A 26,774-nucleotide genomic window follows, 5' to 3' on the forward strand; every position below is an offset into this window, starting at 1 on the left:
TGCGCAACCTAACCAATCTTATTCCTATCATCTCCAACCATAAACTCCCTCCCGTCTTTAACTGTGCCCTATGGAATGCCCGCTCGGTATGCAACAAACTCGCTGGTATACATGACCTTTTTCTATCCCAGCTTTTAACCTCCTAGCACTAACTGAAACCTGGATCCCCTCCCAAGACACTACTGCTTCTGCCGCACTCTCCTTCGGAGGACTACACTTCAGCCGCACTCCTAGGCCTGATGGCAGAAAGGGTGGTGGTGAGGGCTTCCTTCTCTCACCTCACTGCACCTTCCAGAATATACCAAGCCCTCCCTCCCTCTCATTCGGTTCCTTTGAAGCTCACACAATCCGTCTTTTCTCTCCACTCTCTCTTTATATATCGCCCTCCAGGTCCTACTTCGCAGTTCTTTGACCACCTTTCTGCCTGGCTCCCTTGCTTCCTCTCTCCTAATATCCCCTGTCTTATTCTGGGTGACTTTAACATCCCTTTAGATATATCTAACAACTCTGCAAGCTCCAAACTCCTCTCCCTGACATCTTCCTCTGGTGTCTCTCAATGGACTAATTCCCCTACGCACACCGAGGGGCACTCACTTGATGTGGTTTTCTCCAGATCATGCTCGCTTTCAGACTTCTCCATCTACCCCTTCCCTCTGTCTGACCACCACCTCCTATCCTTTTCTCCAGTGCTAACCCCTAACAAGACAAACTTACAGCGCTCACCTCATATTTGTAGGCCATTACCAGAAAATACCATTACCCAACTGTCAGCCTCACTCGAACCTCTCTTACCTTCCATGTTAACCCTTTCCTGCCCAGACACAGCAGCCTCTTTTTACAACAACACACTTGCTTCATCCCTCGACACCATAGCTCCAATTACTACAAGTTACCCCCGACAATTTAAACGCCAACCATGGCATACCAAAACCACACGGTATCTTCAGAAGTGCTGCCGCACGGCTGAGCGTTACTTCAGAAAATCAAAATCCAGCGAAGACTTTACTCATTATAAATTCATGCTTCACACCTACAACTCTGCCCTCTCTCTCACCAAACAGCTCTACTTCTCCACTCTCATATCCTCTCTTTCTTCCAACCCACGACGCCTTTTTTCTACTTTCAACTCCCTTCTCTGTCCCTCCACACCCACACCACAAACCTCTCTCACTGCCCAAGATCTTGCTACCTACTTCAAAGAGAAGATCGAGACTATTAGAAAAGACCTCTCTTCCTTACAACTCTCTCCTACACCACTCACCACCACCCTCTCTACTCCTACTATACTAACTGCCATTTCCCCTACAACCGAAGAAGAGAGAGCCACTCTTCTTTCTTCCTTTCACCCAACAACCTGTCCCCTTGACCCCATCCCTTCACACCTCACAAAGTCTCTATGTCCATCCCTTGGTCCATCACTTACCCACCTATTTAATCTTTCTCTATCATCTGGATCTGTACCATCTGCCTTCAAGCATGCGCTAATCACACCAATTCTAAAGAATCCTTCCTCAGACCCCGTCTGTTTGACTAACTACCGCCCTATCTCTCTGCTTCCTTTTACCTCTAAGCTGCTTGAACGGATTGTGTACAATCGCCTCACTAACTTCCTCTCCTCTAATTCCCTCCTTGACCCTCTACAGTCTGGTTTCAAACCCCTTCACTCTACTGAAACAGCTCTAACAAAAGTCTCCAATGACTCGCTCTCTGCCAAAGCTAAAGGTCACTACTCTATTCTAATACTACTGGATCTCTCTGCTGCTTTCGATACTGTTGATCACCACCTTCTTCTTGACTCACTTGCTTCTATGGGCATTCGAGATAAAGCTCTCTCCTGGATCTCCTCATATCTGTCTAACCGTTCCTTCTCTGTCAACTTCTCAGGCAACACATCATCGCCCCTTCCACTTTCGGTTGGTGTCCCCCAAGGTTCAGTCCTTGGCCCTCTGCTGTTCTCTCTTTATACTTCCTCTCTTGGCAAACTAATCAACTCATTTGGCCTCCAGTATCATCTATATGCAGATGATACCCAAATCTACCTGTCTTCTCCTGATCTCTCTCCATCTCTCATGTCCCGGATCACCAGCTGCTTGTCTGCTATTTCTTCATGGATGTCACAACACTACCTGAAACTTAATCTTTCTAAAACGGAACTCATTATCTTCCCTCCCTCCATCTCCACTCCACTACCTGAATTCTCTATCACCATTAACAACACAACTATCTCTCCTACTAACCAGGCCCGATGCCTTGGGGTCATCCTTGACTCAAACCTCTCCTTCATCCCTCACATTCAGTCCCTCGCCAGATCCTGCCGCCTGCACCTAAAAAACATCTCTCGTATCCGCCCATTCCTCACCCAAGAATCCACAAAAACTCTGGTTCATTCCCTTATCATTTCCCGTCTTGACTACTGCAACACTCTTCTGGTTGGCATTCCACTGTCTCGACTCTCTCCACTACAGTCTATCCTTAATGCCGCTGCTAGGCTCATCTTCCTTGCACGTCGCTCCTCTTCTGCTTCCCCCCTCTGTGAATCCCTCCACTGGCTCCTGATTACCTTTAGAATTAAATTTAAGATCCTGGTACTGACATATAAGGCCATCCATAATACTGCTCCTCCGTACATTTCTGACCTCATTAGCAAATACTCTCCTACTCGATACCTACGTTCCTCCCATGGGCTAAGGCTCTCCTCCTCACTCATCACCTCTTCCTTTTCCCGTCTACAAGATTTCACTCGAGCTGCCCCATATCTCTGGAATCTGCTCCCAAGGAACCTTCAGCATTCACCCTCCCGACATTCAAGAAACATCTAAAAACCCACTTCTTCAGAGAAGCCGCACCATCTTAGCTGCTAGAACTTCCTTGTCATCGATACCCCCACCACACTACCTCTCACCCTTTCTCTATGCCTTATGTTTATCACCCCATTTTCCCTCTAGATTGTAAGCAGGGCTCTCTCCACCAAATGTATCGGTTTGTCTTAGTCTGTCAATTCTTGTCTTGTCATATCCCTTGAATTTATGTATTGTATTAAGCGCTGCGTAAACTGTTGGCGCTATATAAATAAAAGATAATAATAATAATAATAATAAAATATTTCACCGTCACAGTATTCTGGAATTACTGCCTTTATGGTATTTTTGTCTTTGAAGAAATAATGTGCAAAGTCTGGGTCAGTGACCTGCTAGACAGAGGGGGGGGGGTCATTTGCACTGATTATCTATAGCTGAAAAACAACCAAGGTTCCTAAAACCTCGAGCTCCCCCAATTCTGGCTGAGGATTCTGGGAGTTTTAGATAAAATGTATCTGCTGTCTGAACGCAGTATCACGGCTCTACAGATGGAATCGAGCAGGCGCGGTATCTGAGTCTGCAGCCATGGCGTATAACTCAGCAGATATATACAGCAGCAGATCAGAGTTTAAGGAGGTTAAGTATATTCCAGGCGGCAGCCCTGCTGTATGTAGGATGTATAACTGACTACATACATCACACATATTGTAATCCACGCCTTTTGTCCTTGAAAACATAGCAGTCCCAGGATAATTAAATCCGCGTTGTCTGCTGGGGTTTATTCCCTATGCAGAACCTATTAGAGGATCTGGCTATAGAAACCCTGCACCGGGTATTATGTAAAGTTGGCGACATGTTTTAAGTGACCTGCGTAAGGAAGCTCTGACTTCAGGATGCAGAATAAATGCAGCTCCTCCAAATGCTCAGCACCGCTAGAAACATGAGATCTTTTCTCATACCCGATAGTTACGGCTCAGAGAATAAAAGCCGTTCTCTTCTGTCTGCCATAAGATGAAGCGCTTCAAGTCGCTGAGCTGACACTAAACGTAGCAAGTATGAGCCCCCCGCAGCACTGAGTGATCCCTTTAAAAGAGAATGCGTGTTAAACATACACATGGCAGGAGTAGCACTTTATGGGGTTGAGGGTCTTCTTTATGCCCATTTCTGCTTATTGATTAATTATGCAGGATCCGCTCAGTAGGGTTGGCCCTGCACCATGGTTGGTTAAACTGGCAAGGCAGCATTCAGGAAAGCCATGTTAAATATGCATGATGCAGGGGAAGCTTGCCAGGGTTGGCCTTGGATCATGCATATTAAACATGGCTTTCCTGAATGCCATCTTGTCAATTTTACTAATCATGGTGCAGGGCCAGCCCTACTGAGATGTTCCTGCATTAATCATAACCAGGAAAACTAAATCTTCAGTGACCTGACCAAGTTCCCCGAGAAAGAAGAGTCCACAGGAGAGACGGAGGCGCAGAAATCAGACGGTACGTTGGAGTGCGAGGCTCAGGGAGCCGGGACACTGCATATAATATAACAAGAATAACAGCTTTTAAATAGAACTCCTCTGAAGACACACTGAGAAGATCTGCTACTGTTTTTAACACAAATAAAGCTGTTAATAAATAAATAAATGCCGCCACTTACTTTTTGGAGATCCTTTAGCACAATCCTCCCTCCGTGGTTCCATTTCTGCATGAGAAGGACTCATTAGAGACCCCATCCAGGAGCATGCGGGAAGGTAAAGGGGCAATTGCATTTAGGGGGATTCTGCACACATTACAGGCTATGCAATGGCTGGACGATTCTTTTGATGTGTTCAGCATCTCCTGACACATGGTATATTTACCGCTTGTCTGTGTCAGTGAAAAATGAGAAACTGCAGCTTCCCCCTAAGGCTCTCAGACACTGGAATATCCGTGTAAATGTATCTCTTAGCTTACACCATTTCTTTTTTCTTGCAGAGGAAGAATTTGATTCAGACTCGGATGAAACCTGAACAGTACTGCTCCTTTACTGCAACCATCTGTAGTGTTTTCTTTAACCCAGATTCCCGGTGCAGTAGTTGGATGTGGAAGATACTGAAATTCTCGCGGGACCCCCGCTGGCCGTGACTGCTACGTCCCACACACAGCAGCGGTAACCTGGGGATGGGAACAAATATTTCACCGTCACAACATTCTGGAATTACTGCCTTTATGGTATTTTTGTATTTGAAGCCATAATGTGCAAAGCCCGGGTCAGTGACGTGCTAGAGGGGTGTTTGCACCAGTAATCTTTAGCTCAGAAACATTTTTTCCAGGACGTTCAGACATTTTGCATGTTGGCGAAACCCTGCTGTATGTGGGATGTATAACTGATTACGTACATCACACATACATCAAAACATAGCAGTCCCAGGATAATTAAATACCTACCAAGGGCTTTGTCCACAGAAGCTCCCGACTATTTATTATGAGAAGCCATCTGTGAAGTTGGGGAAATGATTTGAGTGACCTGTATTAAGGAAAAATAATCTGTGATAATCTACAGATACATTCTACAGAGAATTCCAATTGTTTCTCCCAGGATCTGATTCTTATCGGAATATTCTGCTTTTGTCTCTGAGAGATGCCTATTTGGTGTCGCATGGGGTGGTTACATAGTTATATAGGCTGAAAAAAGACACACGTCCATCAAGTTCAGCCTTTCCTATATCGTTTAATTTGTTGCTGTTGATCCAAAAGAAGGCAAAAAAAACCCCAGTTTGGCTCTTTTCAATTTTGCACTAACCAGGGAAAAAATTCCTTCTTGACTCAATAAGCTGTTTCCCCATAATTAAAGATTATATCCCTGAATATTATCTTTTTCCAGATATCCATCCAGTCGCAGTTTAAACGTCCCTATTGTGGAGCTCCGTTATGGGAGGCGAGTCGAGGTCTCCCTGGAGATACGAGGAGGGCTGATTCCAGAAGAATTAGAGCCGTGGGAAGATGCCATGGTAAATTGGTATAGCTGCCGAGGCAAGTTCATGCCCATCCTAGAACAGCGCTTCTGGGAGCTGGTTGAGCTGGCATCCCACCTTAGAGGACGTATCCCAACTGAAGCGGCTGGTGGAGAAAAAAAAACAAACGAACCCAGCGACCAACACTGAGCATTGTATTGGGCTGCATGCCAGCAGGAGTTGAGGTCGGAAAGTCACTATTCTCCGCAAGGTGGGGACTTCAGCATCCTGCTGACCTCTGCCCTGCACCTGCAAAGGCTACAGGGATCAAGGTAGATTTGGCAGCCTCACTCCCCAGCAGCTGGCGCTCCAGGCAGAATCACTCTCCAGTGGCTGAGTAAGGGCCTGGGAGAAAGCACAGCTGGCTCATCCCCCCCAGCGGCAGCTCGCAAGTCCGGGAGAGAAGGAACCTGTCCTCCATCCCCAGCGACAGGCCGATACAACAGATCCCTTAGCGCCAGCTTGAAGCACTGGCGCCTGCAACGGCTACAAGGATCCATTGAGATGCGGCAGCCGGCCCATCTCCCCAGCAGCAGCCGGAGCACCAGGGAGGGGATGCAGACGGCATCACTTCCCAGCGGCTGAGTGAGTGCCTGGGAGATGGTACAGACCGCAATTCCGGGAGTGGAGTAACCTGTCCTCCCTCCCCAGCGGCAGCAGAGGCAACATCACTCCCTAGCAGCTGAGTGCACTCCAGGGACAAGGGGCAGTCGGCACTTCTCTCCAGTGGCGGATATGTTCATCAGGAGAGGCAGAGGATTGCCTGGTGAGCGCTAACCCTTATAGTCTCGGGGACCAATTGGGACTGGATAGACTGACGAACTTCAGAGCCAACCTGTCTGGGGTCTCCTCCTGTGTGTCGTCTCCTTGCAAAGGAGGAGAAATGTCACAATAACCCCTTCTGAGGCAGAGGACATATGGGACTGGAGTCATACATGTAACACATTGTTAAATTCACAGTTTAACAGCTATATACATTTTCCACACCTAGAACAAGTACGGAAAATACCAAAAATATATTTGTTAACGTTCGTTAAATCGCCTTGATTTGAAAACCAATAATCCTATATATTTTTCTCTAATTCCTTGTCCAGTGTCTGTCCCAACGTTTTATCCGGCCGACGAGGGATCCGTGAGGGTTAGGCGTGTGGTTACGGGCAGGGGCTTTACCAGAACTTTTATGTGACTTTTACGTTTCGTTTTGGTGGCCCAGAATCCGCGCTCCGCATAAACATTGGCGAATCCGTCTCACTATATGGCCGTATATATATGTGGTGGGTCAGAAGCAATATACGACCATTTAGTGTGACGGAGTCTTCAATATTTATGGCTCTGATAGGAGCTTTCAAATAACTTTTACTGGGAGAGCGCACCCAGGAACAGCCTCATCACTTTGTGGGCTGGGGGGGGCAATTGTCCCCCAGGCTGCCCTGGATCTAAATTAAACGGCTGCGCGGCCTCCCACTGAAGTGGCCGATTCGGCTGTGCCAGGCCGTCTTTAATGTGGGGAGCACCCGCGGTGGCCCCACACACCGAGATGCCATTCCAGCCGATGTGGCTGCAAGTTTTACAGTAAGACGCTGGCCGCTTTAAAATCATTAAGCGACCAGCGTGCCTGCACCATGCCGCTCAGTGCCTCAGTGAGGCTCCTCGCCCCGCTCCTTTGAGGACGTGACGTGCCGCTCAAGGGGGCCGGCTCACCCGGAACAGCTCCTCGTGACAGCTAGAAGAGCATGTCGTCGGAGAGCCGTCTGCAGGGAAGAAAGGCAGCTGAAAGTAAGTATTAAATAAAAATAGTTGTGGATAGGTGGAAGGAGACCCATATTCAAAGGGGGGGGTGCTGGGGGCAATACATAAATCAATGCACAAGGGTGTCTGGGGAATACAGTAAAACCAAAGGGGGGCTTGAGTGAGGTATCAATACACAAGGGGCTGAACACACAAAAAACAAACCAGTGTGAAAAGCACATGGGTGAATTGAATTGTAGTGTCATCCAAAAAATAAAAAGTGACTATTCCTGCGCTCTCCCTTTATTCCAGCAGCACCTTAATCATGTGGCTTCCCCTCCACATATAGTGTGAATTGCACATAAAATAATGTCAAAAAGTGATAAGTGCGCTCAGTATAAATCTATTAGTAATAGAGACAATATTACAGAACCGGTATGTATGTCTTGTACATTTTAGACTTCTTAGAATGTAGTATCTTGAGACAGAAAAAAGAAACACAAAACAAATAGTGTAGTACAGTTAGGGTATCGTCAGCCCTACAGGTTTGTTGTTGCACTCACACATTCCATAATTTGTGTAGGCTCATCATCGGCCTTCCCTCAGATCTCGTGATCACAGTCAAACTTCAGCCTCCAAAGGACTTCACTGCACCGGACTCGCAGACCCCCCTCTTGGGGTTCCCGACCACCGTCAATCACTCCATGCTCACCGCAGGCGAAAGAGGACCGTACTCGAGGTAAAAATATTAATTTTTTTATTTAATAGTTAAAAGTTTTAAAATATACAGCGCTTTGTAAATTGTTTGTGTAATCTGGGTGCCGGTCAGGTTCTATGTGGGCTGGCGTTTGGGGTGCGCAACCTGTGATCTATGCTTATAATTTAGGGGGTTTTATCTATACCTTTAATGCTGAGTTAGCATGTGTTTTCCAGTTTATCTATATGCCGGGTTTGTGTCTTATTCAGTTGATCTATACATGCAAGTGCTGTTTCCATGTGTTGCTTATTTGATCTATACCTGAACTACAGGGAGTAAGTAAAAGAGCGGTATGGTTTAGAGAATGAGGGGACAAAGGGACTCTGGGGGTGATTACAGGGAGAGGACCTCTCAATGTCACGGTGCAGTCAGAAGGAGGGAAGACGGCACTGACTCTCAGTCTTCCCGTAATCTGCAGTCAGTGGGGCAAATTTTTCTTTGGTGCGGGAGTGGAGGGAGTGATTGCATGCTAGGGAGCGTGACCCAAGGAAATGCTTGCCTATGGTCCAATTTTTCAATATTGAAAAAAATTTTGTTACAAAGATTAGCTGTTTTTTTCCTATATTGAATGTATTAAACATACATTATTTTTACCAGAGTTTCAAGTTATATATTATTGTACTTGTTTGCAAAAAAAGAGATGGGGAGAAAGTGGGATAGGGGATAGTGAGGAAAGAGGTATCTGATGGGGAGAAATGTCTATTTTATACCCAGATTTTTAAGGGTTCCTACACCCATGCTGGTGTGTGTATTTACCGCATTTGCTCGATTATAAGATGACTCCCCAAAATCTGAATATAAGGCGACCCTATAGGAAAAAAGTTTTACTGGTAAATATTAATTCATGTGAACTGTTTTTTCATATTTAATAAAAGCTATGATTGAGAAAAATATTTGTTTTGTTTTTATTTGCCAATCTGCCCCCAGGCTTGCCACTCTGCCTCCCAAAATGCCTTTTAACCCCCTATATGCCACTATGTCCCATGATATGCCCTTGGCATATAGGAGGTTAAAAGGCATTTCGGGAGGCAAGCACTCTGGCTCCAGAAAAGCCTTATGCCACCCATACAACCCCCCACGACTTAGCAGTGCTTCTGACTCCCTGGTGTCTGGTGGGGGCAGCAGGACTTGTACGAGCACCGGAAGGTCATGTGACGCCTGTGCTGCATCATAGAAGCTACGGCGGAAGTACAGGCGGTAGCGGGGGTTGTCGCCAGCTGGCAGAGAAGAGAATTCCCTGCAGCGCTGCACATATTCTCCTCTCTGCCAGCCAGCAAACGTCCACTTGATGAACGCAGACAACTTCCGCTGCTGCCGGCACTTACGCCGGGGCTCAGTGATAGAAGCACGGTGGAAGTGCCGGCAGCAGCTGAGGTTACCACACAGGAGGATCCGGGTCCCCTCCAGCGCTGTGGGGGATCTGGATCTTAGTCTCATACTCAGGCCTCATTTGAGGTCTGATTAGAAGACGACCTCTAATATAAGACGAGGGGTATTTTTCAGAGCATTTGCTCTGAAAAAACCTTGTCTTATAATCGTTTCCTGGCACTTTATTTTTTGTCGGAATAAATTGAACAGATTAAATTTTTACTTATCCAGAGATTAAACGCCCTCCTGAATTTGTAGTCACTTCAGAGGACAAAACATTCTAAACCCTGAAATCAGTGTGAGGAAAAGGTTTTGTGTTATTTAGTCTATCTCTATCTGCATATTTTATTAAAAAGGATTAGTGGCAGTAAATTGTGGCTTCAGGCATCATGTGTATGATGACTTTTTTTTTTACTGTACTCCCAATCCAATCACATCAATGTGCGTTAGAAATTCAGTGGTGCAACGGGACCCTTGACTAAACTTGCCCCCCAGGCCTTAGGCTGCCAGCCCTACCCCTGTCATTGGTTGAGCCAGGCACATGGATATCTGCACAGAGGCAGCTGGGAGAAAATTTATCCACATTACCACCAAGGCAACCAGTGTTACTTATAGCTCGGTACCCAAGCAGAACAGATAAAAACTGTGCATTTCCATCCCCTGTGAATCAATGTATGTATCTATAAAATGCGCCTGCCCTGCGTCAACCGGATCCCAGCGCCTTTTTATCCGTGGCTTTCGTGGGACAAATTGAATGTTAGATTTCTATAGAGTTACATAAGTGTCAGATCCCTGCTTAAATCCCTGGGTTTGGCGCTGAATGAGTTAATGGAATTAATCCTGTTACGTGTAATGATTGCTTTGTAAAGATCAAAAATATCCTTGTAATGAAATACAGACAAGAATTACCTTTTTAAAAATGTTTTATTGATAATAACTATTCTGCATCTTCTTTTATTCGCTACAAAAAAAAGAAACATTATTATAAAATGTATAATGTCACAAAACATGCAGAACCTACACAGAATTTGTATTTGAGGCTTTACTTACTTTACTAAATGTGGAAGCGCCATGCGGGTCATCAGTTTGAGGCCCCTGAACACTAGGAGCCCCGCTGCCACTGGAGGATCCCCGGCTAATCCAGCCACCGCCGCAGCTGCTGTCAGGAAGAGCAGGGTCTTTTGGGGTTTAGACCAGCCGATTCTCTCTCCTACTATCTCTCTTTAGCCGCTTTCCAATAGGAATTGGTACAGTTGGTGAAGACCTGGCTTTATATACTATAACCATGACATCACACCAGCCAGGTGACATTTTTAAAGAGACAGGAGGTGTTTCAAAAACAAGAAATAATAAAAATGCCAAATCAGAGGAGGTCATAGACAGAAGTGTTATAATTCCTAAAGCTCTTTGGTAAAGGACATACTTTATGGCAGGCATGTCCAAAGTCCGGCCCGAGGGCCAATTGCGGCCCACGTTCCAGACTAATAAGGCCCCCCAGATAAGTTGCCCAAATATAGATCTGGTTTTTATATATTAAAGGCAGAGTGATTTAACACCTTGTTTAGATTTGTCATCCAAGTCACAAAATGAAAAGTATGCCGTTTTCAATAAACTTTGCATAAAATAGTTAATTTGCTTTTAATTTTAATGGTTCAAAGAATGTCAGGCAAAATGGTCGGCCCTCGCACATGTTCACTTCATCAAATCTGGCACGCTTCGAAAAAAGTTTGGACATGCCTGCTTTATGGGGAAGCTTCCACCACCCTAGGTTCCATCACTCGGAACTGGTGTCCATTAACAGGGGCAGTTATGTAAAACATGTGTTGGATATTTTATTTGAAGAGTATGCGATAAAATACATAAACACCACACACAAGGCAGGAGGAAGCAGATCAGACCCACAGCAGCTCCTTCAGCTGTCCTGAGTAATTTGAGAGTTTTACTCCAAGAACAACTGAAGACCCACAGAATAGCCGATTAGGCATTTAGATAGATTAAAAACTAATGCCACCAATTCTTTTCATGTATGGATTTATTATGCTAATAAAGTTTGGATTTCTACCTTTTCTATCCCTAAATTGTAGGGTGGAACGGTGGTGGATCATCCATTATGGAAAGAGAAGATCTCCCCCCAGATCAGCCCAGTGGATTCTTCATCCCTTGTGTGATGTTCTAATACTTGTGCCATTTACCGGAGCTCCGTGGGAACCGGCAGAGACATGTTCTGGTAGGCAAAGTGTTTTTCTATTATTTAATGTAGTCCAACACACTACTTACTCATTAAGTGGCAGCAGCTCACACAGAGTGCTCCATGTGGGTCTTACTGTATGGCAGTAGATTGTCCGTGTGCTAATATATGGTGTTAGCATACAGTCATACATGGTAACACACACACTTGCGCTCGCACGGCTCCCCCACTCTCATATGACCTCGTGTAGAGCACTGTCTTTACTGCAGCTCTAAAGCTCTATGTGAGCTGCTGTGCTGATGCCACCCATCTTATAACGAGTAGCTTAAAAAAAACCAGACACTGTATCTTACACAAATATTAGGACATCATCCAAAGGATGAAGAATCCACTGGGCTGCTCTAGAGAGATAGAAACTTTTCATGTATATAAATACCCCATAGGCTTTTCTGTGAGTCTTCAGTTGTTTTTGCCCTAATAGGACATCATATGTTTCCCTCCTTCCTAGACGCTTAGAATGTTTTACAGCCCCAAAAGACGCAATAAAATTGTGAACATAAAATAAGTTCTTCTATATAACTTCCTTCAGCCGTTTGAATGTTGGGTCTCTTTCTAGGTGATTTGAGAACCCATTCATAGATTAGTGGAGGTGATTTGAAGAACAAATTATTATTAAAACACATATTTGATTGAATGTTGTGAGAACTCCCAATCTTACTATCATTAATGTAGAACGGTAGAAATAATAGGAGACGAGGGAGAGGGACTTGGGTCCAAGAACTGGACGTGTTTATTAGTATTGTCTACATTTAACCAACTAGGATTCAAAGCCGGAGCTTCTATACTAAAAGCTTTAGTACCTTTCGTAACACCTCTGTCTGTGACCTCCTCTGACTTTATACGTTTCTGATTTTTATATTTTAGATAAACAAAATCTTCACCATTCAGATTTCCCATTTGAATGACATGTACGGTATATGAAACGTTGGAAAAATATCCTGTGTTTTTACATACATGTGATATGTCACCTGGCTGCTTTTGAACCCTTCATTGAGATGCCATAGTTCTAAGGCCAGGTGTTCATTAACTTGACATTTTCATTTGGACATTGGCAAAGTAGGCAAACAGGAGAAAGAACGGGCTGGTCTAAAACCCAAAAGACCCTGCTCTTCCTGACAACAGCTGCGGGGGTCCTAGTGTTCCTAGGCCTCAAACTGATGGCTGATAGAGAACGTCCACGTCCAGTAATCGGTTTGAACGCCTTCCTCCTGTCTTCTACATAAACTGCCTTGAGTGAGAGGGGAGCCCATATCTAAGAACACAGATTCACCTTAAGAGGCTGTCTTTTCTTTTATACCTTCAAGGTTTTTTTGCTTACTACACTATATACTGTTTATTTTCTGTTTGGATCCTTTTAAGCACTTTGTATGTATTTATTATTATTTATTTGTACACACATGGATTGACATTCACAGAGTGCGCTGTTATTTATGTTTTTTTGTTTCATTTTACAATCTAGTCGCTTCAGGGGGGAAGTGAAACCGTAGGAGAGGAACTGCTTGGATGTGGATGAGCCGGGATGAGCTGTGAACGTTGTTGGTTGTTCAGATGGCTTAGACAGGATGCTGGCTGAGAGTGTTTAGAGGAAAGGTTGGATGCTTCTCGGAAGAGGTAGGTTTCCATAGAGCTTTTAGAATGAGGGAGAAATAACACAGAAGGGGTAAAGTACGGCGGGGGGTAATCCTGGATGTGGGAAGAGATAATGATGGTCGAAGAGAGACATCATGAGAGGAACAAAGAGGGGTGTATTTGGATAGAGAAAGAGATGTAATGGGGTGTGGAGTTGTTACAGGCTCTGCAGGCCAGGGTCAGAAGTTTGAATTGGATTCTGGAGGGTATGGGGAGCCAATGGAGCCATTTGCACAGAGGAACGGTGACAGGGAAAGATTAATGTAGCTGCAGTGTTGAGGACGGATTGATGCAGTGAAAGGCGGGGGGGGGAGAGCAGTTAGTAGGGAGTTGCAATAATCCAGGGATTTTGGTTGTTTCTTGTGTAAGGGATGGGCATAGTCGGGAGATGTTTTTCAGGTGAAGGCGGCAGGATTTGGTGAGGGATGAAGGAGAGAAGGTTGGATAGCGGAGTTGTCCACAGTAAGAGATCTCAGGAATTGTGGACAGAGCGGGTGGTGGGATTACAATAAACTCAGTCTGAAAGATGATGATCTTCAGGTAATGCAGCACCATCCATGAAAGACAGTCGGCCAGGAGAGTTAGAAGAGAGGGTGAAAGGACAGAAGAAGAAATATAGATTAAGGTGTCATCTGCATATAGATGGTACTGGAAACCAAAGGAACATATGACATGTAGAGGCCCAAGAACTGAGTCCTGAAGACAACCAACAGATAGTGGTGGGGAAGATGAACAGGTTCCAGTGACAGACACATTAAATGTACAGTCAGAGAGGTAAGAGCTGTATCACGGACGCCATGAGTGAGGAGGGGATGGTGTACTGTAAGAGTAAAAAGTTATGAGAAATGTCCTTTGTTTAAGCGGTGAGGATGTTTTAAGTAATTTTAGTGGAATGCTGTCAACAAAATCCAGATGGTCAGAGAAATGTAAGTTAGAGATTTTAGATGTTGGTTAGGGTTGAGGTATGGATGTCATATAGGAGATGTGAAGGGACAAGGGGGCACCATATGATTGACATCATGGTGGGGGATGCTGTCTATTTTCTTTTTAAAGCAGGTGCAAGTTCTTGGGCAGAGAGGTTGGTGCTGGGGGATAGAGGAAGGGTGTTGAATGTGGAGAACAGACATTGAGGGTTGTGGGAGAGGGAAGAGATTAACGAAACAAAACATGTTTGTGTGTGAGATGGAGGGGCGATGTATAGGAATGGAGTTTGTAATGTGCAAAGTCTTCAGGCGAGCGAGACGACCTCCTCCATAGGCGCTCAGCGGTACGTGAATGCTATGGCTGAGTTGAGGGATGGCGCAGTTACAGGAGAGACCATATCTAGGACTGACTCTAGCGTATGGTTATACTGGGCTGTGGACAGGAGGAGGTTGAGATGCACGAGAGAAGTGGCTGTGGGGTGTTAGTGAGCTGTGGGGTGTTAATGTCACAGAGGTTTAGGTGTAGGAGGTTGGATTTTAGCAGGCTGAGGTCAGACAGAAAAGGGAGAGTTGGAGAATTGAGACATTTAGGTCAATTTGATGGCCATCACAGTGCGTGGGGGAGACCAAGGAAGGGGGAGAGTATGGATTGTCAATCAATATATTTAAGGATTAGTGGAGGGACAGTGAAGTAAAGGAAGTGAGAGCGACATGCGGCAAATTGATCAAAGAATTGGGAAGTAGGCGAGGAGACCGGTAGATCACAGCAACACACGTGGCGTGATGAGAAGCGAGGACACAGTGTAAAAGATGAGACTGCCAACAGCCTCTTCCTACCAGTCTTAAGGTCTAGGCAGCCATCAGAATAGTCTATTAGGTATTAAATACATGAAATTAATTCTAAGCAGAATAAATACAGATATTGCAAAAACTAATGCTATTAAAGTTTCTATCCCTAAATTGTCGGGTCAAACAGGGGTGGATCATGTACTATGGAAAGAGAAAATCTCTCCCGACAGCCCGGTGGATTCCTCATCCCTTGTGTGTTTTTGTTACTGCAGTATAACTCTTTACAAGATGCTGCCTTATGTAGGAGAAGAGCTGCAATGACGACCAAGATGGGACATGGGGATTAAGGTATGGCACCGGATTGTCCATATGCTACACTGGTGTACGGCGTTACCATGTATGCCAACTTTGCCCCCTCTCTCCCCAAACAGCTCTACTTCTTCACTCTCATTTCTCCCCTTTCTTCTACCTTCTACTCCCTTCTCTGTCCCTCCACACCCACACCACAAATCTCTCTCACTGCCCAAGATCTTGCTACCCACTTCAAAGACAAGATTGAGACTATTAGAGAAGACCTCTCTTCTTTACAACCCCCTCCTACACCACCCATAACCACTCCTCCCATACTGCCTTTTCCCCTACGACCGAAGAAGAGAGAGCCACTCTTATTTCTTCCTCTCACCCAACAACCCCATCCCATCACACTTCACAAAGTCTCTATGTCCATCACTGATCCACCTATTCAATCTTTCTCTATCATCTGGAACTGTACCAACACCCTTCAAGCATGCGCCAATCACACCCATTCTACAAAATCCTTCCTCAGATCCCGTCTGTGTGACCAACTACCGCACAATGCCACACAATTATTTATTTTATGTAGCGCCATCAAATTCCGTAGCGCTGTACAATAACACACACAGGCACACTCTTCACTGCAGCTCTCAAGTAACTTTTCATAACGAGTAGCTAATAAAAAGCACACACTTTACCTACCAGCGCACGTCTCGGCCGGTCCCCATAGAGCTGTATCTCGGTACGAGTGTTAGGACATCTTCCAAGGGATGAAGAATCCACTGGGCTGGTGATGACAGAGCTTCATTGGACCTTACAAATTAGGGAATAATAAAGACATAATAATTTAATTAATTATAAAATACCTAATAGGCTTTTCTGTGAGTCTTCATACTCAAGAAAGGCTTCATATAAAATACCCGGCAGATTTATTACAAACTATGCATCCCGTGCCACAAAACCCAGACGCAGATCACCCTTTTGTGCCATCAGGGGCCTTTGGTGTGCCGCTGATCTACTCAACCAGCCTTGTTACACCATGGCGGCCGAGCAGTTCAGTCACGGAGCGCCAGTTACATGCTTATCAATAGGTCATAAAGTCACAAATATGTCTTCCTTTGGCCGTTTGAATGTTGCGACTCTCCAAGACTTCCTAGGAGACTTGAGAACCTATTGTTAGGTTAGTGGAGGCCATAAAGAAGAACAAATTATTATTAAAACACATATTTGTAAACAGAGTGAATGTGTGAACATCCAATCTCACCAACATCGTTACTGTAGAAATCTGATGAGGAATGAAATAATACGAGATAAAGGACAGAGGGACTTGGGTCCAAGAAACAGGCAGTGTTGAGTATTGCATACGTTTCATGGATGTGTCGAAGCTGCAGCTTCTATGCTGTATTTTAAGCCAACTACCCCCATTCTAGGAAGTAATATATCCCCCTACTTCCGGCATAAGTACAGCGTGATCTTGTTGAAATAGACTGTCAAAAGATAAATAAAGTGCTGCCCTTTATTTATCTTTTGTTTGTCTTACTGTCACATAGAGGTTGTGTGTTAAGTGCTGGCAGCTATTTTTTATATTCACTTTATATATTTTTTTTATCCATATATCTATTAGAAGTGCCGTTATTCACTTTATTTTTGAAACAGACTGTCCCAAACTGTAGAGGACCCTACAGCACTATACATACCCCGCAACTCACGTGTCATTCATTTCAGTCTCACGCATAGAATTGCAGGTGGCGTGGGATGGATATTCCTCCTTGCTTCGTGCCACGGAGTGACTTCACTGCCTCGCGGTCTGATGGGATCGCGCTCTATACCTGAAAGCACAAACCTATAAATATGGAGCAAAACGATAGAGCAGGTAAGAGGCTATTATAACACCAGAGATGCCATCATATAGAAAAAGGTAACACTGGGAACCAGGACAGTCTAACGCAACGACTACAACTGCTCAAGAGTTTCACCTCATCCTTTTTCTCTGTTCTCCAGGTCCTCGGCTTCATCTCCTTTGATTTCTACCCCATCTTCAGTGACCTGACCAAGTTCCTCGAGAAAGAAGAGTCCACAGGAGAGACGGAGGTGCAGAAATCAGACGGTACGTTGGAGTGCGATGCTCAGGGAGCCGGGACACTGCCTATAATAGAACAAGAATAAAAGCTTTTAAATAGAACTCCTCTGAAGACACACTGAGAAGATCTGCTACTGCTTTTAACACAAATAAAGCTGTTAATAAATAAATAAATGCCGCCACTTACTTTTTGGAGATCCTTTAGCACAATCCTCCCTCCGTGGTTCCGTTATTAGAGACCCCATCCAGGAGCCTGCGGGAAGGGACGGGGGGATTCTACCTGATATTACATTGGGAAGCACACATTACAGGGGATATAATGTCCGGATGTCTGCAGAGAGACGGCCGCTATAAGCAATGCATTGAACGATCCATCCTGATCACACATACCCCGCGGATGTGTTCAGCGTCTCCTGCCACGTGATGTACTTACCGCCTGTCTGTGACAGTGACAGAGGAGAAGCTGCAGCTTCCCCCTAAGGTGTGTTCATCGTTCTCAGACGCTGGAATGTCCGTGTAAATGGATCCCTTGGCTCTGCAATCCCCTGCATGTTAAGGTTTGTTTTATACCCAAACTTGTTACATGAGACACCATTTTTTTTTTAATCTCTTGCAGAGAAAGCATTTGGTTCAGACTCGGATGAAACGTGAACAGTACTGATCCTTTACTGATCCCATCCGGAGTTGGATGTGGAAGATACTGAAATACCCGTTTCCCCCGAGTAAAGACGTTCTCTTCTGTCTACCATAAGATGAAGCACTTCAAGCCGCTGAGTGAAGACTGAACCCACCCACCCCCCCTGAGTGTTCCCTTTTTTACAGGTAAGTTTAACCATTTCTATTTATTGATTTAATATGGAAGAGCAGCATTCATTAAAGCCATGTTAAATATGCATGAGGAAGCCCTAGATCATCCATATTTAACTAATCAGTGTGCGGGGCCAGCACTGTGTCAATTACTGTAAAGATATAAGGCCAGCTTTAAATACACTATGTGCGTTAGCCCCGTATCATGCGTTCCATCCATCTCACTTCCTTAACCATGCATGATGAAGGGTTGGCACTGGTTGGCTTCCCCGTCTCATACATAAGTAAAGCACTAAACACACGGGTCACTAGTCATTTAGTCGAAGCCAATCCATTCACAGTTTGCTGTATGATGAATGTTTCTTTGTGGTTTCAAACAGAATATATAGTCAGTAATTTCACATATTAATACCAGTTTAGAGGAAGACAAAAGAAAAACACCTAACTAGGAGTGCCGCTGGTCTCATTTTTCCCATGAATAAACACAGACACAGGTATCCGCTATGTAATCACTACTTTTATTACATGTTTACAGCATGTGAAGCCGACATATATAACGTCCCCGCTTCTATAACAGTCAGAAAAAATACAGAATAGTGTTTAAAGAATCAGCTCCTGCTGAACGAATCCAAGAAAGCCAAGAACTGTCCAAAGAGCTCATTAAAAGCCTCAGACGGCTTTCATCGCTACTGAGTGACGTATACAATAACATTATTATCGCATCCACAGCACAATAACACATAGATGACTGGCTTTAAACAATAAGTAAGAAAAATCATACAGCAGATTCAAAGGATTCTTTTCTATACAGGGTGGGGGAGGGGAGACGCTGGCATAAGCCATGTGGGTTTTGGGCAGTATATAATAATATTACCAAAGGCCACAATGACAAACATTGGACACAATCGGTTTGTTTGCGTTCTGATTGACAGACGCAGATAGTTACAGAAAGACACGCGAGCGGAGCGGTGAGAAACATTATAAGCTATAGAAAGAATTCTTCCCTGTAAAGCCCCGGGAGACGGCTCCGTATCGCTCAATACTCGCCAACTGATAAACCCCGTCATGAAATAAACCGTCCTCTGAAATGAGTAAATAGCGACGTCCGTTAGCAGTATAGATACTCCGCCGAGTGGAATGCCATCGCCTCTGCAGCGAGAAGAAGGTGTTGACCGTTTAGGCGACGGTGGCCGAGAATCCAAAGACCTGCAGGAAAGAAGAACGAAAGCCGTTTAGTAAACGCAGTAACAAGTGAGAACGTTTCGTATTATTGCGGGGTAATTCATCATTTGGTAAACACCTAACAAGCAGCCATCCCTGTATCAGTAGTGACGTTGGAGGCACAAGACTCTGCGAGGCACCGGCCACTTTCCATCCGAGTGCCAATTTTCCTAAGAGTCACTGTTTTGGAGTTTACCAAGGAGGACAACAAGGAAGGACAAAGAGAAACCTGGAGGCTCCCTGCAATCAACTCTCCACAGAACGGTCATCAAGTGCTGCCTACTGCTTATTGTGTTTGCTCCACGACCACCCCATCCCATCACCATCACCATCACCCTCCAGTTACCATGCTCACAATCCTCTTCTCACTTTCCTCTATTAGTAGAACAGCCACCAGCACCTCCACACCATGTCTGTATTGCACCATCATTACTTTCTTCTACCCTCTCTCATCCCAAGCACTTAACAATTTCACCCCCCCATCTCCCCCCCCCATCTCCCCTCACTCCCAGCAACCTCTCCGCTCACCCAAGTCCTATTCCCACCTCCTCTCACTCTCTGCTTCTTTTAGCAGCTGGGGATATTTCCCCAAATCCTGGCCCTCCCGTGGTGCTCTCTTCCCCATCCTCTCCCATTCTACAGAAGCTTCAGTAATCTTGTCCACATTCCCCGCCGCTCCTCCTACCCCCCATTTTTCTCGTTCAACCCCTACATTCAGTCCGTATCTAAAAACGTCCGTCTCCATCTTAAAAGCATTGCCTGCATCCAACCCTTCCTGAAAATCCATGAAGAAGAGATCTGTCATCCTACTGTATGGAGGGGGAGCAGCCCAATCACAAATGAACAAGTAACCAGCGTTATCCTTCATAAAATCTCCGTGTCACAAATACAGGGTCCCTCCTGCTCTAGCGGTGCCAAAAAAAGGAGCCCTACAGCATGCATTTTTCAGAACCCCAAATTGGATTTCAGGAAAAATGCATAAAAAATTACAGGGTTCTTTTTTTGCTGTTCTAGGGGTGCCAAAAAAGGAGCCCTGCAGCATGCATTTTTCAGAACCCCAAATTGGTTTACGGAAAAATGCATAAAAAATTACAGGGTTCTTTTTTTGCTGTTCTAGGGGTGCCAAAAAAGGAGCCCTGCAGCATGCATTTTTCAGAACCCAAAATTGGTTTAGGGAAAAATGCATAAAAAATTACAGGGTTCTTTTTTTGCTGTTCTAGGGGTGCCAAAAAAGGAGCCCTGCAGCATGCATTTTTCAGAACCCAAAATTGGTTTAGGGAAAAATGCATAAAAAATTACAGGGTTCTTTTTTTGCTGTTCTAGGGGTGCCAAAAAAGGAGCCCTGCAGCATGCATTTTTCAGAACCCCAAATTGGATTTTAGGGGAAAAATGCATAAAAAATTACAGGGTTCTTTTTTTTGCTGTTCTAGGGGTGCCAAAAAAGGAGCCCTGCAGCATGCATTTTTCAGAACCCAAAATTGGATTTCAGGAAAAATGCATAAAAAATTACAGGGTTCTTTTTTTGCTGTTCTAGGGGTGCCAAAAAAGGAGCCCTGCAGCATGCATTTTTCAGAACCCCAAATTGGATTTCAGGAAAAATGCATAAAAAATTACAGGGTTCTTTTTTTGCTGTTCTAGGGGTGCCAAAAAAAGGAGCCCTGCAGCATGCATTTTTCAGAACCCAAAATTGGTTTAGGGAAAAATGCATAAAAAATTACAGGGTTCTTTTTTTGCTGTTCTAGGGGTGCCAAAAAAGGAGCCCTGCAGCATGCATTTTTCAGAACCCCAAATTGGATTTTAGGGGAAAAATGCATAAAAAATTACAGGGTTCTTTTTTTGCTGTTCTAGGGGTGCCAAAAAAGGAGCCCTGCAGCATGCATTTTTCAGAACCCCAAATTGGATTTCAGGAAAAATGCATAAAAAATTACAGGGTTCTTTTTTTGCTGTTCTAGGGGTGCCAAAAAAGGAGCCCTGCAGCATGCATTTTTCAGAACCCCAAATTGGATTTTTGGGGAAAAATGCATAAAAAATTACAGGGTTCTTTTTTTGCTGTTCTAGGGGTGCCAAAAAAGGAGCCCTGCAGCATGCATTTTTCAGAACCCCAAATTGGATTTCAGGAAAAATGCATAAAAAATTACAGGGTTCTTTTTTTGCTGTTCTAGGGGTGCCAAAAAAGGAGCCCTGCAGCATGCATTTTTCAGAACCCCAAATTGGATTTCTGGAAAAATGCATAAAAAATTACAGGGTTCTTTTTTTGCTGTTCTAGGGGTGCCAAAAAAAGGAGCCCTGCAGCATGCATTTTTCAGAACCCCAAATTGGATTTTAGGGGAAAAATGCATAAAAAAATTACAGGGTTCTTTTTTGCTGTTCTAGGGGTGCCAAAAAAGGAGCCCTGCAGCATGCATTTTTCAGAACCCCAAATTGGATTTTAGGGGAAAAATGCATAAAAAATTACAGGGTTCTTTTTTTGCTGTTCTAGGGGTGCCAAAAAAGGAGCCCTGCAGCATGCATTTTTCAGAACCCCAAATTGGATTTCAGGAAAAATGCATAAAAAATTACAGGGTTCTTTTTTTGCTGTTCTAGGGGTGCCAAAAAAAGGAGCCCTGCAGCATGCATTTTTCAGAACCCCAAATTGGATTTCAGGAAAAATGCATAAAAAATTACAGGGTTCTTTTTTTGCTGTTCTAGGGGTGCCAAAAAAAGGAGCCCTGCAGCATGCATTTTTCAGAACCCCAAATTGGATTTCAGGGGAAAAATGCATAAAAAAATTACAGGGTTCTTTTTTTGCTGTTCTAGGGGTGCCAAAAAAGGAGCCCTGCAGCATGCATTTTTCAGTACCCCAAATTGGATTTCAGGAAAAATGCATAAAAAATTACAGGGTTCTTTTTTTGCTGTTCTAGGGGTGCCAAAAAAGGAGCCCTGCAGCATGCATTTTTCAGAACCCCAAATTGGATTTCAGGAAAAATGCATAAAAAATTACAGGGTTCTTTTTTTGCTGTTCTAGGGGTGCCAAAAAAGGAGCCCTGCAGCATGCATTTTTCAGAACCCCAAATTGGATTTTAGGGGAAAAATGCATAAAAAATTACAGGGTTCTTTTTTTGCTGTTCTAGGGGGTGCCAAAAAAGGAGCCCTGCAGCATGCATTTTTCAGAACCCCAAATTGGTTTACGGAAAAATGCATAAAAAATTACAGGGTTCTTTTTTTGCTGTTCTAGGGGTGCCAAAAAAGGAGCCCTGCAGCATGCATTTTTCAGAACCCCAAATTGGATTTCAGGAAAAATGCATAAAAAATTACAGGGTTCTTTTTTTGCTGTTCTAGGGGTGCGAAAAAAGGAGCCCTGCAGCATGCATTTTTCAGAACCCCAAATTGGATTTCAGGAAAAATGCATAAAAAATTACAGGGTTCTTTTTTTGCTGTTCTAGGGGTGCGAAAAAAGGAGCCCTGCAGCATGCATTTTTCAGAACCCCAAAATTGGTTTAGGGAAAAATGCATAAAAAATTACAGGGTTCTTTTTTTGCTGTTTTAGGGGTGCGAAAAAAGGAGCCCTGCAGCATGCATTTTTCAGAACCCCAAATTGGATTTTAGCGGAAAAATGCATAAAAAATTACAGGGTTCTTTTTTTGCTGTTTTAGGGGTGCGAAAAAAGGAGCCCTGCAGCATGCATTTTTCAGAACCCAAAATTGGATTTCAGGAAAAATGCATAAAAAATTACAGGGTTCTTTTTTTGCTGTTCTAGGGGTGCGAAAAAAGGAGCCCTGCAGCATGCATTTTTCAGAACCCCAAATTGGATTTCAGGGAAAATGCATAAAAAATTACAGGGTTCTTTTTTTGCTGTTTTAGGGGTGCGAAAAAAGGAGCCCTGCAGCATGCATTTTTCAGAACCCCAAATTGGATTTTAGCGGAAAAATGCATAAAAAATTACAGGGTTCTTTTTTTGCTGTTCTAGGGGTGCCAAAAAAAGGAGCCCTGCAGCATGCATTTTTCAGAACCCCAAATTGGATTTTAGCGGAAAAATGCATAAAAAATTACAGGGTTCTTTTTTTGCTGTTCTAGGGGTGCCAAAAAAAGGAGCCCTGCAGCATGCATTTTTCAGAACCCAAAATTGGATTTCAGGAAAAATGCATAAAAAATTACAGGGTTCTTTTTTTGCTGTTCTAGGGGTGCCAAAAAAGGAGCCCTGCAGCATGCATTTTTCAGAACCCCAAATTGGATTTTAGCGGAAAAATGCATAAAAAATTACAGGGTTCTTTTTTTGCTGTTCTAGGGGTGCCAAAAAAAGGAGCCCTGCAGCATGCATTTTTCAGAACCCCAAATTGGATTTCAGGGGAAAAATGCATAAAAAAATTACAGGGTTCTTTTTTTGCTGTTCTAGGGGTGCCAAAAAAGGAGCCCTGCAGCATGCATTTTTCAGAACCCAAAATTGGATTTCAGGAAAAATGCATAAAAAATTACAGGGTTCTTTTTTTGCTGTTCTAGGGGTGCCAAAAAAGGAGCCCTGCAGCATGCATTTTTCAGAACCCAAAATTGGTTTAGGGAAAAATGCATAAAAAATTACAGGGTTCTTTTTTTGCTGTTCTAGGGGTGCCAAAAAAGGAGCCCTGCAGCATGCATTTTTCAGAACCCCAAATTGGATTTCAGGGGAAAAATGCATAAAAAAATTACAGGGTTCTTTTTTTGCTGTTCTAGGGGTGCCAAAAAAGGAGCCCTGCAGCATGCATTTTTCAGAACCCCAAATTGGATTTCAGGAAAAATGCATAAAAAATTACAGGGTTCTTTTTTTGCTGTTCTAGGGGTGCCAAAAAAGGAGCCCTGCAGCATGCATTTTTCAGTACCCCAAATTGGATTTCAGGAAAAATGCATAAAAAATTACAGGGTTCTTTTTTTGCTGTTCTAGGGGTGCGAAAAAAAGGAGCCCTGCAGCATGCATTTTTCAGTACCCCAAATTGGATTTCAGGAAAAATGCATAAAAAATTACAGGGTTCTTTTTTTGCTGTTCTAGGGGTGCCAAAAAAGGAGCCCTGCGGCATGCATTTTTCAGAACCCAAAATTGGTTTAGGGAAAAATGCATAAAAAATTACAGGGTTCTTTTTTTGCTGTTCTAGGGGTGCCAAAAAAGGAGCCCTGCAGCATGCATTTTTCAGAACCCAAGATTGGTTTACGGAAAAATGCATAAAAAATTACAGGGTTCTTTTTTTGCTGTTCTAGGGGTGCCAAAAAAGGAGCCCTGCAGCATGCATTTTTCAGAACCCCAAATTGGATTTCAGGAAAAATGCATAAAAAATTACAGGGTTCTTTTTTTGCTGTTCTAGGGGTGCCAAAAAAGGAGCCCTGCAGCATGCATTTTTCAGAACCCCAAATTGGATTTTTGGGGAAAAATGCATAAAAAATTACAGGGTTCTTTTTTTTTGCTGTTCTAGGGGTGCCAAAAAAGGAGCCCTGCAGCATGCATTTTTCAGAACCCCAAATTGGATTTTTGCGGAAAAATGCATAAAAAATTACAGGGTTATTTTTTTGCTGTTCTAGGGGTGCCAAAAAAGGAGCCCTGCAGCATGCATTTTTCAGAACCCCAAATTGGATTTCTGGAAAAATGCATAAAAAATTACAGGGTTCTTTTTTTGCTGTTCTAGGGGTGCCAAAAAAAGGAGCCCTGCAGCATGCATTTTTCAGAACCCCAAATTGGATTTCAGGGGAAAAATGCATAAAAAAATTACAGGGTTCTTTTTTGCTGTTCTAGGGGTGCCAAAAAAGGAGCCCTGCAGCATGCATTTTTCAGAACCCCAAATTGGATTTTAGGGGAAAAATGCATAAAAAATTACAGGGTTCTTTTTTTGCTGTTCTAGGGGTGCCAAAAAAGGAGCCCTGCAGCATGCATTTTTCAGAACCCCAAATTGGATTTCAGGAAAAATGCATAAAAAATTACAGGGTTCTTTTTTTGCTGTTCTAGGGGTGCCAAAAAAAGGAGCCCTGCAGCATGCATTTTTCAGAACCCCAAATTGGATTTCAGGAAAAATGCATAAAAAATTACAGGGTTCTTTTTTTGCTGTTCTAGGGGTGCCAAAAAAAGGAGCCCTGCAGCATGCATTTTTCAGAACCCCAAATTGGATTTCAGGGGAAAAATGCATAAAAAAATTACAGGGTTCTTTTTTTGCTGTTCTAGGGGTGCCAAAAAAGGAGCCCTGCAGCATGCATTTTTCAGTACCCCAAATTGGATTTCAGGAAAAATGCATAAAAAATTACAGGGTTCTTTTTTTGCTGTTCTAGGGGTGCCAAAAAAGGAGCCCTGCAGCATGCATTTTTCAGAACCCCAAATTGGATTTCAGGAAAAATGCATAAAAAATTACAGGGTTCTTTTTTTGCTGTTCTAGGGGTGCGAAAAAAGGAGCCCTGCAGCATGCATTTTTCAGAACCCCAAATTGGATTTTAGGGGAAAAATGCATAAAAAATTACAGGGTTCTTTTTTTGCTGTTCTAGGGGGTGCCAAAAAAGGAGCCCTGCAGCATGCATTTTTCAGAACCCCAAATTGGTTTACGGAAAAATGCATAAAAAATTACAGGGTTCTTTTTTTGCTGTTCTAGGGGTGCCAAAAAAGGAGCCCTGCAGCATGCATTTTTCAGAACCCAAAATTGGTTTAGGGAAAAATGCATAAAAAATTGCAGGGTTCTTTTTTTACTGTTCTAGGGGTGCGAAAAAAGGAGCCCTGCAGCATGCATTTTTCAGAACCCCAAATTGGATTTCAGGAAAAATGCATAAAAAATTACAGGGTTCTTTTTTTGCTGTTCTAGGGGTGCCAAAAAAAGGAGCCCTGCAGCATGCATTTTTCAGAACCCCAAATTGGATTTTAGCGGAAAAATGCATAAAAAATTACAGGGTTCTTTTTTTGCTGTTTTAGGGGTGCGAAAAAAGGAGCCCTGCAGCATGCATTTTTCAGAACCCCAAATTGGATTTTAGCGGAAAAATGCATAAAAAATTACAGGGTTCTTTTTTTGCTGTTTTAGGGGTGCGAAAAAAGGAGCCCTGCAGCATGCATTTTTCAGAACCCAAAATTGGATTTCAGGAAAAATGCATAAAAAATTACAGGGTTCTTTTTTTGCTGTTCTAGGGGTGCGAAAAAAGGAGCCCTGCAGCATGCATTTTTCAGAACCCCAA

The 26,774-nt window shown here is 43.7% G+C and overlaps 1 long non-coding RNA gene across 1 annotated transcript; it reads right to left on the reverse strand.

Annotated features, from left to right (window-relative positions):
- Window positions 1-453: 453 nt before the first annotated feature.
- On the reverse strand, window positions 454-15,768 carry LOC128504916 (uncharacterized). The gene is made up of 2 exons (XR_008355505.1): window positions 15,723-15,768; window positions 454-1,141 (listed from the first exon to the last, which is right to left on the reverse strand). It is a non-coding gene; the product is annotated as an uncharacterized LOC128504916 (long non-coding RNA).
- Between the last annotated feature and the right edge of the window lie 11,006 nt (window positions 15,769-26,774).

Source organism: Spea bombifrons, chromosome 9 (assembly GCF_027358695.1).
Source record: "Spea bombifrons isolate aSpeBom1 chromosome 9, aSpeBom1.2.pri, whole genome shotgun sequence".
Classification (NCBI taxonomy): domain Eukaryota; kingdom Metazoa; phylum Chordata; class Amphibia; order Anura; family Pelobatidae; genus Spea; species Spea bombifrons.